Source organism: Lepisma saccharinum, chromosome 8, assembly GCF_977018435.1.
Source record: "Lepisma saccharinum chromosome 8, izLepSacc3.1, whole genome shotgun sequence".
NCBI classification, from domain to species: domain Eukaryota; kingdom Metazoa; phylum Arthropoda; class Insecta; order Zygentoma; family Lepismatidae; genus Lepisma; species Lepisma saccharinum.
This window is the reverse complement of record NC_139236.1, coordinates 12,525,315-12,537,666: the sequence shown is the minus strand read 5'-3', so window position 1 is coordinate 12,537,666 and position 12,352 is coordinate 12,525,315. Positions and strand designations below refer to the sequence as shown.

Genomic DNA, 12,352 nt, shown 5'->3' with positions numbered 1-12,352 from the left:
GCTACATGAAGAGCTTAGTTGCACGTTGGATGAGATCGATCGCATCGACACCCATAGAACAGAGTAATTAATTATCAGTAGGCAGGCCAGGTCAGCACAAAGTAGGCGCAATGACGGGAATATAAGTAATGCATTATTATTCCATACCTCACATAGTGACTCCCAACCCAATGACAATAACCTCGTCCTAGGCACAGAAAATCCCATCATGATCATTTCCACATCCTTCAAGACACCTATATTTTCAGGGTAGGAAAAAGAAGACGTGATAACTTTCTCTTAGTGTTTGGAAACGTCACTGAGTACAATAATGAGTGGAACTCAGAGAAGAAGAAAACAGCGATCGCATTGTCTCTTAGAGGGTTAGATCTAGACTGGTTTCGGCAGTAAAATATCTCCTGGCTACGCGTATACTACCTTCGAGCAGCTTACCCTACGGCTAAAGAAAACCTTAAAAAAAACTGACCTACAAATGTTCGAGGGCAGAATCAGAGCCCGAATCTAAAGGAAAAACTAACCTACGCTGCATTACGTCGCTGCCAAGACAAAATTGATTCGAAAATTGATTCCGACCATCAGGAAAGATAAGCTTGCGTACAGAATAATCAAGGGACTCAAATATCAATCTAGAAGTCACCGAAAATAATTTACCGACTTGGAAGACCTCATTAAATGGCTAGGCCGAGTTGAGAAACTACTCGTAATAGTTAAACAGTGTACAAGACAAGACATACTAATTAAAGTTTCGACTCGGATAACTATGTATGCAGCACAGAGTCGTTCCCCTCTAAAGATGAAGAAAATTCATCATATAAAGCGAAATGTGATAGGCTTTGCTCCCGCAAAGTCGTTGAACAGGCAAACCAAACTCAGCAGCTTCCGCTGCAGGTCACAGTCCATCATTCAACACTCTACACTTCGCAGAGAAGGAAGTACAAATTCCAGGAGATGATCGCGAACTTATAATGATGGAAAATACCCAACAGTTGCTTTTTCTACGGCGGGAAAGAAATCCACAAAATACTAAAATGCCACCCCAGAATATCCAACCCTAGAACAACCAACCTTTAAAAAACCGCCACATATTCGGGGACGAGTAAGAGAGGTTCCACTCATCAAACAATTAACACGAAGTTAGGGAATAACCAAGGCTAATTGCTGTGAAGATCTAGAAGCCATGACATCCATATTTCCCAGACACACAGACACACTATCCCTTCCAGAACCAAAGGCACAAAAGTAAAGGCATTTTTATTAGAGGCGTCACGTCACAGTGAACGAGATAAAAAGAAAAGGAAATTGCATTCATTCGATTCAAGTTGTTCTACAAGTGATTCATTCACCCCTTCAGAGCGGTGCAAATAAGTGACATACTCCAGCTCCTGGGAAACGATTTTTGGATGATCCAAGAGGTCACAGTAGACTCTAGAAATGATATAATTCAAATAACCGTTTCAGCAAACTACAAAAATTCAACATTCAAAATTAACCTGACGCTTAAAGTTGATAAATCATAGTTTGCATATCAGAAAATTTATTGCTTAGGACACAATGACGGGTTTTGAAATTTCTCAAAAAAGTCTGTCCTCAATTAGTAACTTTTCCACCCCAAATGTACAAATAACATAAGGAATTCCTTGGCGATTTGCTCGTTCGTAAGGATATACATATTATCTTTGAGTTCTCATGCCACACACTTTCGAGACTACTTAAGTGAAACGTACAATTTGTAAGTGTATGATCACCGGAGTGCGAAAGCTGATTTCAGGGCTTGAAACAGAAAAGTGTAAACGCATCAGTTGTTACTCCTTGCGACCCAAAAATGCCTAACCATCTGTTTACTGATGCTGCACAAACTGGGTTCTAACTTAAGTTCACACCATATGCTTTGCTAGTCCTACACTGAAGGAGGCTGAGCAGAAATATGACATATTCTTCTTAGAAAGTTTGGAAGGCATACATGTATTATGTAGCATTCTGTATTATCTATTCACCGATAACGGCGATTTCACATTTTCGAACAACAGTAACAACATACATATTCAAAGGTTGTGCCGAATTATTATGTACCCCTTTGTGTTATATTTACCATATTATTCTAAAAACGCAAATTTTTCCTGATGTTTGTAAAATCAGTAAAATTTGCCTTTTCTAAAAAAGGGAGACCCATGCGAAATTACAAATTATCGACCTATTTCATTAATCTCAGTTCCTTCAAAAATATTTGAATATATCTTATATAACAGGACATACAACCATATTAAACCTTATATATCAATAGACCAACATGGATTTTGTCCTGGAAAATTAACTACAACTAATCTGGTCAATTTCACACAGACTATATCCGATTCCCTTGATGATAGGAATTTCTTTGATGCAATATACAGGGTCCTCGGAAATTCCCCTTACAAACTCTTAGGGCAAGTATAGGGGACTGAGTAGACAATACTTAGAATAGGAACCCATGTCCGAAAACGTACCGTTTCCGTGCCACAACCATGACAATGTGTCGGATGTGCCTGTGTTGGTATGCAACGGGGTAGGCAGTACATGACGTCAGAAGATCACCTGATGGCACGCAATGTCTACCCTGCCGCGGTATCCTGTCTGGAGCCCCATACAAGTGCCTGTACGTCTGCGATGAACATAGTTGAGTACACGTTTGCAGAATACACGCATATGATCGGAAGGGAATGGAAGAGCAGCTCATGGGCTGTATCAAGAACGTTACCCACAACGTGCGACTCCATCGCATACATTTTTGCCAGCATTACGCAACGGCTCCGACAGGAAGGACTGTGGTGCTTCAATGAGACGGCGCCCGCCCGAATTGGAAGGAGCTGTACTGCACCACGTTGAACACGACCCGTCAATAAGTACGCGAACAATTCCACGTACAATGGGTGTTTATCGCAGCATCGTGTGGGAGGTTCTGCATGAGCAACAACTACATCCTTACCATCACCAAATGGTACAGGTTTTAAGACCAGCCGATTTTGTACCACGTGTTGACTTCTGCACGTGGTTTCTGCACCACTGCATCGACGAGCCTTAGTTTGCACGTCGAGTTCTGTTCACAGATGAATGTAAATTCACTAGGGAGTGTGTTCTCAATTCTCGAAACAGCCATGTCTGGGCAGACGAAAACCCTTATGCGACGCAGGTCCGGGGATTCCAGCACAGATTTGCTATCAATGTGTGGGCAGGTATTCTGGACAGTCAGGTGATCGGGCCGTATCTTCTTCCAGCCAGGTTAACGGGTGCCGAATACTTGATATTTTTACAGGACGTATTGGCCCTGTTCTTGGATGCTGTGCCATTGAACGTTCGTCAGGAACTGTGGTTTCAGCACGATGGCGCACCGCCTCACTTTACACGTGACGTTCGGAGACATCTTAATCGAAGATTCGAGCAAAGATGGATAGGGGAGGGGGTCCAACCAGCGATCGCCGGATTTAACGCTATTGGACTATGTGGGGTCGTATAAAGAGTATGGTGTACGAGACTCCTGTAGAGACCTGCTGGCACGAATTATGGTTGCTGCACAAGAGATTGACGGGACACTAGGTGTGATGGAGCAAGTGTACCGGAACACGATTCATTCGTACAATGTGTGCAACGACGTTGCTGGTCATCACATCGAGCCACTGTTGTAGTTGAGCAGTGCCGTATGCGACACAGCCAGTACAGAAGACAGAAACAAATTGTTGCGTTCCACTGTCGACACAGATGTTATTGTGATCATTGATAGCACGTTTCTTTTTTGTTCCCTTGGCATTTTTAACAAATAAATTTGTTTGTATTATGGACTGAGTCACACGTCATTCATTTCTGTACATTACGTAACACCTCATTTGACATGGCAGTAATAAATGATTACACTTTAGTTCATCAGGTGATCTTCTGACGTCATGTACTGCCTACCCCGTTGCATACCAACACAGGCACATCCGACACATTGTCATGGTTGTTGCACGGAAACGGCACGTTTCCGGACTTGGGTTCCTATTCCAAATATTGTCTACTGAGTTCCCTCTACTAGCCCTAGGTGTTTGTAAGGGGAATTGCCAAGCACCCTGTATAAGAACTTCGCCAAAGCCTTTGATACTATTTATCACGATGTATTGCTGAGTACGTTGTCTGAGTTTGGTCTCTCTCATAACTTTCTTAAATTAATATCCTCTAACCTACACAATCGAATGCAATTTGTGACATATAATCAAGCTCAGTCATACATGTACAAAGTCTTTTGCTGTGTAACAGGGCTCCAATCTTGAACCATTATTCTTTCTATTATGATCTACCGACAATTTTTAAATAATCAATATGTTTACTTTTTGCTGATGATTTAAAATTGTTTAAAGTAATGAAAGATCCAAACCTTGCACTTAATTTGCAAAAGTACTTGCAAAATGCACAAAGATGGAGCATCGAAAATACATTAAACTTTAATGTCACAAAATGCTTTGCAATAACGTTTTCCAGGCAAACCAAACCTAATATTTATCAGTATACAATGAATAATCATGCTTTACACAGAGTAGATAAGATAAATGACTTAGAAGTTACATTAAATAATAAATTATATTTTGGAACACATATTGATCAGATTTGTAATGATGCTTACAGAACTTTAGGGTTCTTAATTAGAAATTCACAAGACATGCATAGTGAAAGAGCACTGACAAGCCGGTTTAATTGCCTTGTTCGAACCAAATTAGAATATGCAAGTGTAGTCTGGTCACCTTACACACAATGTGATAACGGCTGTTCGTAAACTCCAGCCAACTCAGCGCAGATCTTACGAGTGGATTAAGCAGACGTCACACAAAACGTCATGTCGACGTCACTAGCCAAGCTGCAGTTTACGAACAGCATGGATTATGGATGGCGTGGTGGATCGTCTCGTCTGCTTGACTCTTGACATGCTCTTGAGCATGTTTAAAAGCAGTTGACTTTCTTTGGAAGTAGTATTAGGTGTAAATGGCACTAAATCTCACTTCTATATAAAGCTCGGCTACATTAATATAAATTAATAGAATATTTTGACAAGATTTAGAAATTGACACAATAAATAACCGAAAAAAAATTATCCTAGGTATGCCTACACATCAAAAATAATTATTTTGTAGTATTTTATTGGTTGGTGAATTTAGTTTAGTATACCGTGTGTTAACACCAACTAATAACGTTGAATTATGGTAAATGAAATGGTTTCAAAAATAGTTATTTCATTACAGTTCAGATCAAAAACTACTTTTTCATTGTTTTATACTTTTTTCTCTTCGGATACCAGTTTTTGCATATTTTTCCCATATATATACATCTGCGGAAAGAATGATAAGATAATATTAATTACATCTTTTCCTTCAGCTGCCTTTCTGACTTACGAAGGCATCAAATAAATGATTGCCGGCCATTGAAAGCTGTCGCCTCGTGCTTTCTGCTAGTTTTCGTCTACAGTCAGCCAACTCAGTCGCATCGAGGACGGCTTACGAATCTTACGAGCCAAGCAAGCCGGATACGTCACCGTGACGTCAGGGAGCCGGAAGTGGGCGGAGCTAGCCGTACTTGGATTGAGTTTAAGAACAGATGTAGCCAGCTTCGGCTGACTTGGCTGGAGTTTACGAACAGCCGTATATCAAAAAGACAGAAAGAATTCAGAACAAATTTGTTCATTACTTGTATTACAAAGAAATACAAAAGATCATCTTTTCAGAATCAGGTATCATATAAACAACTACTCAATGAATTCAATTTTACACCTTTGTACAAAAGGAGAATGGTATCACATCAATTAAATGTATATAAGTTAGTCAACGGGCTAGTCGACAGTCCAAGTCTCCTCCAAACAGGACCTCCCCCATGGCGCAGTGGTAGCGTCGTAGCCTTGTAATCAAGGGTTCCGGGTTCGATTCCCGGTGGAGGCACACAGTAGTTCGATTTCCACTTTAAACTTTAGGTCCAGCCCCGATTAGCCTTACCGTGCATAAAGTGGACTTAAAAACACCAAATCAAGCAATCAAAAATCAATCTCCTCCAAACATTAAACTTTAATGCTAAGAAAAACATGTTGCGGTTCAGGAAGCCTTTACTGCAAATCCCACCCACCCAACAGTACACCAGAATTTGCCCATTCTAAGACTACGTATGTATTAAATACAAAGAAATAGTCAGAAACGGTGGAGACTTGGATTTCGCTATGCCATTCAAGCAGTTCCTGTCCGTCCTTCGAAGAACGTCATGAACAAATCAAACAATTATAGATATTTTCTGTGTACGTACATGGGTATGTTTGTAAATATAATTATGCTCGTATGTGTGTACACTTGTTTATATATGAGTATATACATGTGCATAGTTATGAATGTCCGCATATATATATATATATATATATATATATATATATATATATATATATATATATATATATATATATATATATATGTGTGTGTGTGTGTGTGTGTGTGTGTGTGTGTGTGTGTGTGTGTGTGTGTGTGTATCTCGTTATACTTCTGTACATGTCATTTTTAGATTTGTTTTCTATAAAATTTGTGCTAGTATTAATTTACGCAATGATTAGTGTAGTTTTGCTCTTTTCTTATTTTGTTTTGTATTGTTGAAATTGTATTTATTAAAATTATTTATAATATATGTATATTTATATATGTATATGGAGCCAATGCTCTGTTATAGGTGAAAATATGTAAATAAATAAATAAATAAATAACTTCTTGCAACGATAATTGCGTTGCATCAGCGTATCCACCGTGCTCCCTCACCTCGCAATCTTAGCGTTCAAAATACCATCCATACAAGTCGCTGATATTGCAATGAAAGTGCACTCCATTTTCTTGTTGTAAACGCTAAGTTAGAGTCGATTAATTTCTGTTGACATTCGTCCGAGGACTGGGAAATTGTTGTGGAAAAAGTCGGAAAGACTCTCGATAGATCAGGGTATTCTTCTGATTTCTATTTCATACTTTTCAAAGACTGGGTGATCATAAGAATAGAAAGTAAGATCATTAATAAATACATAAATAAATAAAAAGAACCCACCGCCATGTATGAGTGCAACAACCAAGGGAGAGAGAGGGAGGAGAGAGAGAGAGAGAGAGAGAGAGAGAGAGAGAGAGAGAGAAAGGAGTGAAAAGAGTAGAGAGATAGATTATTCGGTTTTGTACAGAACACTGCTACACGCCGATTCTGTGAAACAACATTTTCTTAGTATAGGGACGCCCTACAAATACGATTTTCGTCTTGTTTTGAAGCTCCTTGCAGCTGTTTTAAATAAAAAATAACTTTACCACTGTAAACTTACATTAGGAAACAGTTGTTACGTAGTTTAATATTCAAGGGAGTAGCGATGTGCTACCCGACTCAACAGCGATGTGTGTTGAACCGTTAAATATGAGGACTGTCACTGCCTGATACATTGGATGAATTATTAGTGACTGCAACATTTCATCTCAGGTGTGTAACTAATTGTATTCAGATCAAGGTCTTAAGAAGACCAGAAGCAGATGTTTCATTTTTGCATATGTTTTCTGAAATTCCTTGCCAGCTGCCATGCTCATCAAGGCATGATCAGAAACGCATGAAACGGACACTAACAGATGATTGACTGATTTGGGATACATGGCTTCGCTTTTCTGTCCCTTTTGCCTAAAGGGGTGAGTAAAGTGCCTAAAGTGAGTAATTTCCAACCCTTGATTCATCCACCTACTCCTGAAGTCTCCCTGCAAATTTATCTCAGAATCCATAGAGGATTTATGAATATATGTGTGGAAAATTTTACCGTATTGTTGCGACCACTATCAATTAATTGTTGTAATTGAGTTAATCTACTTTTAGAATTTCAACTAATTGAACTAATAAAAGAAGAAAGTATAATAAACCTGTAAAAAACCTGTAACATACAATATGAAACGATTGTGCTAGTGAAATAAAAACCCTTAATATTAATCGAATTGTCAAATTCAAGTTACAAAAGTTCCCAGTTACTCGTGCAATTGCGATTTTGATTTTTATACACGGAAGTATAAGTTAAAGACCAGTGGTACAAGAGATGCTACTGGCCTACCTTGCATTAACGATTTGCAATTTCTCCGGAAAATATCTCGATGCAAACATTTTCAAGCAAATGATCTATTATATCCATTGTCTTTAAATTCAGTAAAATTAGGATTAGCACGAATACTAAACGACTAACATCTAAACAAATAATACATTTTAGAAAAGCCAATAGAAATACCAAGCACAACACAAAGCCATCTACAACACGAATTCAATTCCCCGCGCCAATCTTGTGTTGTGTTCCTTCTTGACTCAGAATGAAATTCCTATGGATGCTGAAAAATTCCCTGTCCTAGCTTAAAATTCCCTGCGATGTGCGAGGTTCTATAAGTTGGAATCATTGCGCGTTTATTTATATATTTTACATTCATAAATATTTCATCAGTATGATTCACTATTAATGCAAAGGGGGGGGGGGAAAGCAAGGTCAATTAACTATTATATTTTTTTCTTATAGCTTTCCCTTTCAAAAAATATTCATTTCCTTCAAAGATGTACTCTCGCTGGTTTTGAAGGCTACAAAGAGAAAGTAATCACACATTTTAAAATACCAAAATTGCAAAAAAGGTAAGCAAATGAATAGTTTAGTTCATTGATCGGTTGATTACATTGTTATTTGACGTCGCTTTTCTGCAACTTTTGGCCAATCACGATGAGTGATGATATGAAATTGATGAAGGGACATTTACAAAGAACACCAATGGCCGTACCGATATTCGAACCCTGGAGCTCTGGCGTCTTAGGGAGCTGTGCTAACCATTCCGCCACGGAGGGCGGTGTAATTTCTTGAATTTCTAGTTTAAATTTTAATTTATTTAATTACCTTCATCTTAAATATTTAAGCTTTTTTCCTTTAACAAATTCTTTCAAATAGCAGAGATCAGAAAGACAAAAGCAAATGTAAAATGAGAATTAACATAGAATTGGTTCGCAAATGTTCTTCAGATTTCCCTCTTTCTCGCACACTTTCAGATGTATTTACGCTAATTATCTTTTCAGTACGTAATCTGTGAAGCCAGAATTCCCTTTCCTGAGAAATTTCCCTGTTGTAAACAACACAGCTCCTACGAGTGAATAACGTAGTGTGGAAAACGGCACAGTTCTGCGCGCTCTGGCTGGTTCCACTCGAACATGATCCGCTAAAGGCGCTGGTGTTGACCCCGGTGCTTGGTATTCGTCTGCTTATAATGGAAGTAAATGGAGTTTTCGTCTGATTCTTTTACTTGAAGCATTTCTATGAATGTGATAATTGCTATGATATTTGGTACAGTGGTCGCGAAGATATTAACGAACATTCTAGACAGTCGACCACGTCCTGTTATCGTCATACTTTCGTTAATAATACGGGAGAAAAAATACGCGTGAAATGCTCTTGGCAACTAAATTTTTGTGTATGAATTAGGTTCATTATTATTATCATCATCATAATTTCTTTTAAAGATATACACACTGAAGCATTTGTATTTTGGATATTTACTGTCTCCTTTCTTCCGCTATAAACTAATCGCGGCGATGATGATAATGATGATTCCATGAAACGACAAGGGGAAACCCACAAAACTTTCTTAGTGCCATCGACATGAGTGTAAGGAAACTTTCAAACCAATGGGACAAGCGACACTAGTGACACACACTTCCAGACTGTAAAATAGCATTCATTGCACATGAGGGTCCAAACAGCAAACAACACGTCCATATGGCGTATTCGCGTGCTACTTGTTACTTCGGTCGGAAAGCTCCTTAAAGGAAGGGTGCTCAGACCGAAGCGACGCGCTACAGGGGGAGTTCCCAACTAAGTGAGAAGCGACATGGTGCCTTCACTCTATTGGCAAGCGTTCGCTGCTAATTGTGCGAACAACAGATAGGCGACACGAAAAACCGCACATTACAACAACAGATCTAGGCGACACGATAAGTCACACTTGTCGCTTTGTCGCTTGTGCGTCGCTCAAACTGGGCCATTTCCTCAATAGCTTGCAACATGTTGCCGTGGTTTGTTGTTCGCGCATGCGCGATGCAATGAGTGTCTTGCTTTAGGGAGATTGCGCACCAAAGCGACAAGGGGCACGCGACACTTATCGCTTGAGGATTTCACCAACCGAACGCTGGCCTGTGCTCCCCGTCATGCCGCTACGATGTGAAATGTTGCTCTTGATTGGCTCGTTTCAAGCAACATGTGTCGCTTCGGTGTGAAAGTTGCCTTGGACCGAAGGACCCGTGTCGCTTTGGTGTAAAATCTCCTTGAGGAAACGGTGCAGTCAGAGCTTGTGTCCCTACGGTTCTAAAGGCTGCATTGATTACGGACTGCTCGCTTCCAAGCAACACTTGTGGTTTGTCGCCTCGGTATGAAATATCTCTCAGGATACTATTTATATTCTAATAACTAATAACATAGAAAAATAAAACTCTAGTACACAATCCAACACTTGACGTCCGGAATCACTTTGCGATATTTCTTCTTGTGTTACGCATGCTATTTATTAGTTAATTTTATTTTACTTTTCTTTCAAAATTAATGTCATTTCGTGACTGCAAATCACTCCACAAATATAACTGTTTCCATCAATTCACGTACCGCCTTTCAAGGCAAACAAATCTACATAATATATTCCAAAAACTAACAAAGCCGCATTGCTTTCATAAGAAAATTAGCACCGACATTGATCGCACTGCCATCTATGTTTCTCATCCGCCTGGGGAACCAGTTTCTTGGGTCGTTTTCCACACTACGTTATTCAAGGCGCTGTATCAAAGGCCATCGGGGAAGAATGGCAGAGGAGGATGCCAGCCAAAGGAACGGCAGAGGCTCTGGGGTGGAGAGTGCGACCGATGGACACTCTCCAGAAGGAGGTTATCCTGGCCTCAGAATCACGGCGCCTGAGAAGCAGTGTTTCCTTCGCCTCTCCCCTCCTTCCCCTCTCCCCTCCTTCCCCTCTCCCCCTCCTTCCCCTCTCTCCTCCTTCCCCTCTCTATTCCTTCCCCGCCAAGGGATTCGAAGCAGGGTTGTTAAAGGTCGAGAAATTTTAAATAAATTCAATTCCGGTCCAGGAGAGAAAATCAGCAAGCGTAAATGGTTTCTGGACAGTAAAGAACCCTTTTATCTGTAAACTATTTAAATTCGGTCCAGGAACCTTTTTTCTCGATCAATTTAAATACTCTCCAGGATCCTTTATTCCAGGATGAATTTAAATACGGTACAGGAATCTATTTCTGAATGAATTTAAATACGGTCCAGGAACAATTTTTCCGGATGAATTTAAATACGATCCGGAGACTTTTTTCCGAACCAATTTAAATTCGGTCCAGAAACCTTTATTCCAGCATCATTTTAAATACGGTCCAGGAACATTTTTTTTGCGAATCGGTTTAAATAGGGTCCAAGTTCCGTATTGAAATGAAACAATAAGCAAATTGGATCGAATACGGACCTGACGATAAACAATTATTCACTTGTGAGCATGAAAGACTAATCCAGATGCTGGCTGTCTCGAGAATCTAAGGTACAAGGTAGAAATGGGCGAGACGCATACGCTGCAGTCACGTTACCACTCTCCATATAGCTCCATTCTCTCGCGAGCTTTCCTTCACTTGGTTGTAGCAGCACTGCCGTTCCCTGTTGTAATATCTGCTGGGAACACAGCAGCCTCACGTTAGCTCATCGACGGCTCCTATTGGCTGCGGTTCCTTGATCGGATGCCGGAGCAACACGTGACGGGTTTCTTTGAACTCAATATGACTAGTCAATTGCGTTATGTACAATGTACAGTAACTCTTCGACAAGGGAGTTTTTGAACCTTGGCCCACGAGAGAACAACAGCGTTTTGATTTATTCCCTGCGCAAGGTTATCTACAAGACTACAACCGCATTGTGACATTCCAATGTAAAACGTACTCGCGGACATTTTTAGAAGGCAACTTTTAATAGGTCATTACCACATCCCACTCTTGTTACCTAGTGTCAAGTAAATGCAGATAAAACAGTGTAAAGTTATGTCTTTCCTTGACACTATGTAACAAGAGTGGGATGTGGTAATGGGGAATAAAGCCCACCATAGGTGCCCGTCCCTCTCGTCGAGAAGATCTTTTCACTCGACTGCGTATTGGGCACAGCCGTCTAACCCATGGTAACTTGCTGCTAGTGCTGAATCATCCAATGTGTTGTGCTTGTAATGTCGTTGTAAGTATTCGGCATACTCTTGTTGAATGTTTTGCTTTCCACATGCATGTTGTAAATATTCTCAAATGTTCGTCATTCATGCTGAGAAATGACAAC

At 39.9% G+C, this 12,352-nt stretch overlaps 1 protein-coding gene across 1 annotated transcript in view; it reads right to left on the bottom strand.

The window, feature by feature from the left end:
- The window catches only part of LOC145991665 (fatty acyl-CoA reductase 1-like), a 118,471-nt gene that overhangs the window by 31,156 nt on the left and 74,963 nt on the right, over positions 1-12,352 (bottom strand). The gene's annotated exons all lie outside the window — the stretch shown is intronic.